The following is a 6,741-nucleotide window of genomic DNA, read 5'->3' as shown; positions in this document are numbered from 1 at the left end:
CGTAAGCGCGGCAAGTCATCGAAGTGCCGACGCACGCTGCAGAGAGCATACCTATAGTCGTACCTTACCCGGCACTGCACTGTGTCAGAACGATCTTTAGCTTGCTGGTGTGTTATTTCAAAAGGATGAAACGTTAAGGTAAGTCAAATTTCCCAAGACAAGTTGAAAATACATAATATATCAACACGTTTGCCATGATCACACGGTTAACTTGCAAAACGTAGTAATGCAAGGTGGTGTTACTCCGTCATACCTCAATGGTTGATGGTACGTACTCTGATCATGGATAGCTGCAATCATTGTTGCGGCGGTCGCTAGCAAGGCTTGATGACTTTGTACACGACTTTGTCCGCCTTTGTACGCGGAAGGGTCGCGTACGAAGTCATGCTGGCTAGCGACCGTCGATCTCTACATTAGCGGAGTGCCCTGATGCAAATGGCATACAAGGTGAGTGCAAACAAACAATTAAAACTTGTCCAAAATTGCATAATGTATATTCGCCTACGTCCGTAGTGAATATCTACCACTCTGCCCAGAGAGCAGCGATTTATCTGCTCTGCCCTCTAGGGCAGACATACATCTACCAATCTGCCCCAAGGGCAGTAATACTAATATATCAGAGCTGCCCTCAGGGCAGACATATTTCCTATCCTTACAGCATTGCATAATCTGCCCTGAGGGCACCAATATTTCAGAGCTGCCCTCAGGGCAAAATTATTTTTCCTATCATTACAGCATTGCATAGTCACTGTGTATATCTACCAATCTGCCTTGAGGGCAGCAATGTATCAGAGCTGCCCTTGGGGCAGACATATAGTTCTCTATCAACCTATCTGCCCTAAGGGCAGCAATATGTCAGAGCTGCCCTTGGAGCAGATCTATAAACATTCTCTATGCTATCTACCTATCTGCCCTGAGGGCAGAAATGTATCAGAGCTGCCCTTGGGGCAGACATATACATTCTCTATACTATCTACCTATCTGCCCTAAGGGCAGCAATATATCAGAGCTGCCCTTGGGGCAGACAATACATTCTCTATGCTATCTACCAATCTGCCCTGAGGGCAGCAATATATCAGACCTGCCCTTTGGGCAGACTTATACATTCTCAATGCTATCTACCAATCTACCGTAAGGGCAACAGTTTATCAAAGCTGCCCTCAGGGTAGACGTGTACATTCCCTATGCTATCTGCCGATCTGCCCTGAGGGCAACAATTTAGCAGAGCTGCCCTAAGGGCAGACATACATTTCTTATCCTATCTGCCAATCTGCCCTGCAGGCAGCAATATATCAGAGCTGCCCTCAGGGCAAACATACATTTCCTAACCTTACAGCATTTGATATAAGTGTATATCTACCAATCTGCCCTGAGGACAGCAAATATCAGTGCTTCCCTTAGGGCAGACATATACATTCTCTATGCTATCTACCAATCTGCCCTAAGGGCAGCAATTTATCAGAGCTGCTCTTGGGGCAGACATGTATACATTTCCTATATATGCTATCTACAAATCTGCCCTTAGGGCAGCAATTTTTCAGAGCTGCCCTCAGGGCAGACTTACATTTCTTCTCCTATACCAATCTGCCCTAAGGGCAGCAATATATCAGAGCTGCCCTCAGGACAAACATACATTTCCTAACCTTACAGCAGTGGATAAGTGTATCTCTACCAATCTCAGATTGGTAGAGATACACTTATCCACTGCTGTAAGGTTAGGAAATGCTCTGAGGGCAGCAATATATCAGAGCTGCCCTCAAGGCAGACATATACTTTCTCTATGCTATCTACCAATTTGCCCTGAGGGCAGCATTATATCAGAGCTGCCCTTGGGGTACACATGTATACATATCCTATGCTATCTACCAATTTGCCCTGAGGCAAACAATTTAGCAGAGCTGCCCAAAGGGCAGACATACATTTTATCCTATCTATCTGCCAATCTGCCCTGCAGGCAGCAATATATCAGAGCTGCCCTCAGGGCAAACGTACATTTCCTAACCTTACAGCATTTGATATGAGTGTATATCTACCAATCTGCCCTGAGGACAGCAAATATCAGTGCTTCCCTTGGGGCAGACATATACATTCTCTATGCTATCTACCAATCTGCCCTAAGGGCAGCAAATTATCAGAGCTGCCCTTGGGGCAGACATGTATACATTCCCTATGCTATCTACAAATCTGCCCTTAGGGCAGCAATTTTTCAGAGCTGCCCTCAGGCAGACTTACATTTCTTCTCCTATACACCAATCTGCCCTAAGGGCAGCAATATATCAGAGCTGCCCTCAGGGCAAACATACATTTCCTAACCTTACAGCAGTGGATAACTGTATCTCTACCAATCTGCTCTGAGGGCAGCAATATATCAGAGCTGCCCTCAAGGCAGACATATACTTTCTCTATGCTATCTACCAATTGCCCTGAGGGCAGCATTATATCAGAGCTGCCCTTGGGGTACACGTGTATACATATCCTATGCTATCTACCAGTATACATATCCTATGCTATCTACCAATCTGCCCTGAGGGCAACAATTTAGCAGAGCTGCCCTAAGGGCAGACATACATTACTTATCCTATCTGCCAATCTGCCCTGCAGGCAGCAATATATCAGAGCTGCCCTCAGGGCAAACATACATTTCCTAACCTTACAGCATTTGATATAAGTGTATATCTACCAATCTGCCCTGAGGACAGCAAATATCAGTGCTTCCCTTGGGGCAGACATATACATTCTCTATGCTATCTACCAATCTGCCCTAAGGGCAGCAATTTATCAGAGCTACCCTTGGGGCAGGCATGTATACATTCCCTATGCTATCTACAAATCTGCCCTTAGGGCAGCAATTTTTCAGAGCTGCCCTCAGGGCAGACTTACATTTCTTCTCCTATACCAATCTGCTCTGAGGGCAGCATTATATCAGAGCTGCCCTTGGGGTACACATGTATACATTCCCTATGCTATCTACCAATCTGCCCTGAGGGCAGCATTTTATCACAGCTGCCCTCAGGGCAATCATACATTTCTTATCCTATCTACCAATCTGCCCTTAGGGTAGCAAAATATCAGAGCTGCCCTCAGGGCAGACATATATTTCTATTCTTACAGCATTGCACAGTGTATTCAAGTTACCATTTGCCCTGAGGCAGCATTATATCAGAGCTGCCCTTGGGGTACACATGTATACATATCCTATGCTATCTACCAGTATACATATCCTATGCTATCTACCAATCTGCCCTGAGGGCAACAATTTAGCAGAGCTGCCCTGAGGGCAGACATACATTACGTATCCTATCTGCCAATCTGCCCTGCAGGCAGCAATATATCAGAGCTGCCCTCAGGGCAAACATACATTTCCTAACCTTACAGCATTTGATATAAGTGTATATCTACCAATCTGCCCTGAGGACAGCAAATATCAGTGCCTCCCTTGGGGCAGACATATACATTCTCTATGCTATCTACCAATCTGCCCTAAGGGCAGCAATTTATCAGAGCTGCCCTTGGGCAGACATGTATACATTCCCTATGCTATCTACAAATCTGCCCTTAGGGCAGCAATTTTTCAGAGCTGCCCTCAGGGCAGACTTACATTTCTTCTCCTATACCAATCTGCTCTGAGGGCAGCATTATATCAGAGCTGCCCTTGGGGTACACATGTATACATTCCCTATGCTATCTACCAATCTGCCCTGAGGGCAGCATTTTATCACAGCTGCCCTCAGGGCAATCATACATTTCTTATCCTATCTACCAATCTGCCCTTAGGGTAGCAAAATATCAGAGCTGCCCTCAGGGCAGACATATATTTCTATTCTTACAGCATTGCACAGTGTATTCAAGTTACCAATCTGCCATGAGGGCAGCAATATATCAGAGCTGCCCTTAGGGCAGACATACATTTCTCATCCTATCTACCAATCTGCCCTGAGGGCAGCAATATACCGTACATTTATGTTGTACTTCCAAGCATAAAATTCTCCCGAAGATCTTTGAGAAAATGACCTGAAGAAAGTTCAGGCTGTGTTTTTTATGACAGCAAGTCCAATTTTGCAAGTTTGATCAAAGTGAACATATTGTTTTCATGAACTTTCTATAATGTATATGCTTGAAGAAATGAATTGATATTTAAGTTGTTGCTTTGTTTACAGATTTTTCCATTCCATGAAGTATCAGTTTTTGAAGGGAATTGCAAATAGGAGAATTGATGAGCTCTTGAAATTGATTTCTGCAAAAGTTAAAATCTACTATAGGTAAGCTCAATTGTTATATACATGGTAACTATTACCACAGACCATAGACAGTATAGTCTTCCCCCTCTACTGTCTATGCATGCACAGACCTTAACAAATTGACAAAGTTCTTGTTAAGTTACAGCTATTTGTTTCTCTGTTGTCTTCTTGATCTGTAAATTTTATTTAGAGGAATGAAATCAATATTTCTTAGGAGTGTGACACTTTCTCATCAATATTCTTCATTTTTTTCACCCAGTTCCAACTTTTTATCTATAGATCAAAACCCATTTTACATACAGCCATGTATCTTGTTATCTCATTTAGCCAAATGGAAATATAAGCCATGTTAGGTTTTTAATGATAGTATTGTCCCACCACAGGTAACAGCCTGGTGGCACAAGTGGCCATGAACATTGGTCGTCACTTAGGTTAAGGGAAAGGTTACCCAGTGATCTGGTGTTCATCAATAAAATATTCTGAGGAAAAGTGGTGTGAAATCAGTCTTTTTTATTCCCTTGCAATTATCTATAGCGCAGCGGGCCCTTTTAGAATTCTGTGGTTATAGGTAGAAGTGACGTAAGGGCCTAGTAATTACAATAGTCAGCTGCTGGGGAAGCCCTATAAGCCTCAGTGCAGTGGGTATTACAAACTGAAGGCACTAGTATGTTACATCACTTCCACTTGTAATCAGGGTCTATTAAAAAGACACCATCGCATTATCACTATGTTAAAGTGAATAATAAAGACAGCTTTCGCTCCAGTTTTTCATAGATTTTGTCTTGATGAACACAGAATTGCTGGGCGTCCTTCCCCTTTGACACCTGTGAATTCCATAGGTTTTACATGTGCTCATAAATATGTGTAAGGTTTCCATACTGTGTGACGTCACACGTACCACTTGTGAAATGTGTCTCAACTGGTTTTCTACACGTAAGCAAATTGAGTGTAATTTGAAGCCACCGTAATCAGGCATTGCAGGGATAAGTTTCCACAATTCTTGTTTGTTTGTATTCAGGGTTTGTGGTATTACAGTGTATATGACATGTTCAACAAAATTTTGATACTAAAAACGTTTATTTTTTTCAGATGTGTGGAGACGCAAAATATTTTGCTCTCAACAGTATCTGTTTTCAGTCACTGTCTCTCTATCACTTGTCTGGAAACAGGTATTGTTAAAGGTGTCAATCACCTATACATTTGAAGTGTTATATGATTTGCTGTCACAATTATGCTCTCCTTTTCTTGCAATGTGGTGTTTCTTTGCATCAAAAATTGATGTAATTAAGTTCACAGTATACCATAGTTCCATTTTGAATCAAAATAATTCTAAATGTAGATTTCAAAATGTCTGCACTCAGGAAAATGTGTAATGTGTCTCTGTGAGATGCAAATAGGTTCTTAATAATATGCATGACTATTTGTCTCAACTTTCTGACACAAAAAGGTGTTCATCACTTGTTTGTCCATATGCTCTGTCACAAAGAAACCAGGCATGTTTCCAGACTGGTGGTAGAGAGACTGTGTTTCAATGCTGGATAATCTATGATTCATTGAACTGCATTGTCCTCATATCTGTCCCAGCTCTTATTTGTCACTGTACATTCACTGAAATTATATGCTTTAATCATGTCACAAACTTGTATTCCTTGAAAAATTTGCATATGTGCATATAATTCTTAAAAACACTGCCCCGCCCCATATTGTTTTCTCTCCGGCTAGGTTATTGTGCACTTGAACTTTGCTTGTATCGCAGTATCCATCCTGTCCTTTAGACACTAGAGGATACAGGACATACTTAGCTACAAAGCAAAGGCTTGTTTGAATAGAAGAAATTATGCTGTTAGTTGATCATAGAATCATAGTGTTAATTCTTCATATAATACTTTAAAAAAAGATTCACCTGATGTGTAACTAATGTGTTTGTAGATGATAGTTTTACAGACAAGGCTAGTTATTCATTCCAGGCATGTTTCTATTTTTTGACATGAAACCAAATTGCTGAAATTTGCTGACATCATATTAGGTACCAGTGTAGTGTACACAAATCTTGTAAATGTACGAGAACAATGCATTCACCAAGAGAGTGGGGCCAAATATTCATCAATGTCTTTGCTTTATTTTTTAGTTACCTTGAGGGATTGCAGCTGGCTGGCAGACTATCTAAAGTTAATAAGAGCAGTGAGGATGTTGCACAAAGAATACTTGAATTGGGGTTTGACAAGCGTGTGAAGATGACCACAACAGATGGTATTTGGGAATGCCATCTGATGAAAAGTGTTAGTGTATACTAGCATTGGCCTGCATAAACATGTACAGTGAACCCATGTATTCTGCATGTACAGCTGATGAAGTGTGTCAACAACCACCAACATGTAGTGATGAGAAGCCGCTTCAGCTGACTTCAACAGATATGATCAGGGATTTGTTTGATTGGAGTTTGAGTGAGGATTTTGTGGATAGTCCTACATTGAACAGTTTGTTGGAAAAAGCTCACAATGAA

The 6,741-nt window shown here is 41.7% G+C and overlaps 1 long non-coding RNA gene across 1 annotated transcript; it reads left to right on the top strand.

The window, feature by feature from the left end:
- Positions 1–6,741, top strand: LOC139152750 (uncharacterized). The gene is made up of 3 exons (XR_011556699.1): positions 1–138; positions 4,158–4,259; positions 6,367–6,741. It is a non-coding gene; the product is annotated as an uncharacterized lncRNA (long non-coding RNA).

The sequence above is a fragment of the Ptychodera flava genome, chromosome 2 (genome assembly GCF_041260155.1).
Source record: "Ptychodera flava strain L36383 chromosome 2, AS_Pfla_20210202, whole genome shotgun sequence".
NCBI classification, from domain to species: Eukaryota; Metazoa; Hemichordata; class Enteropneusta; family Ptychoderidae; genus Ptychodera; species Ptychodera flava.
Note: the sequence above shows the minus strand (reverse complement) of the source record. Positions and strands in the feature narration are given on the sequence as shown.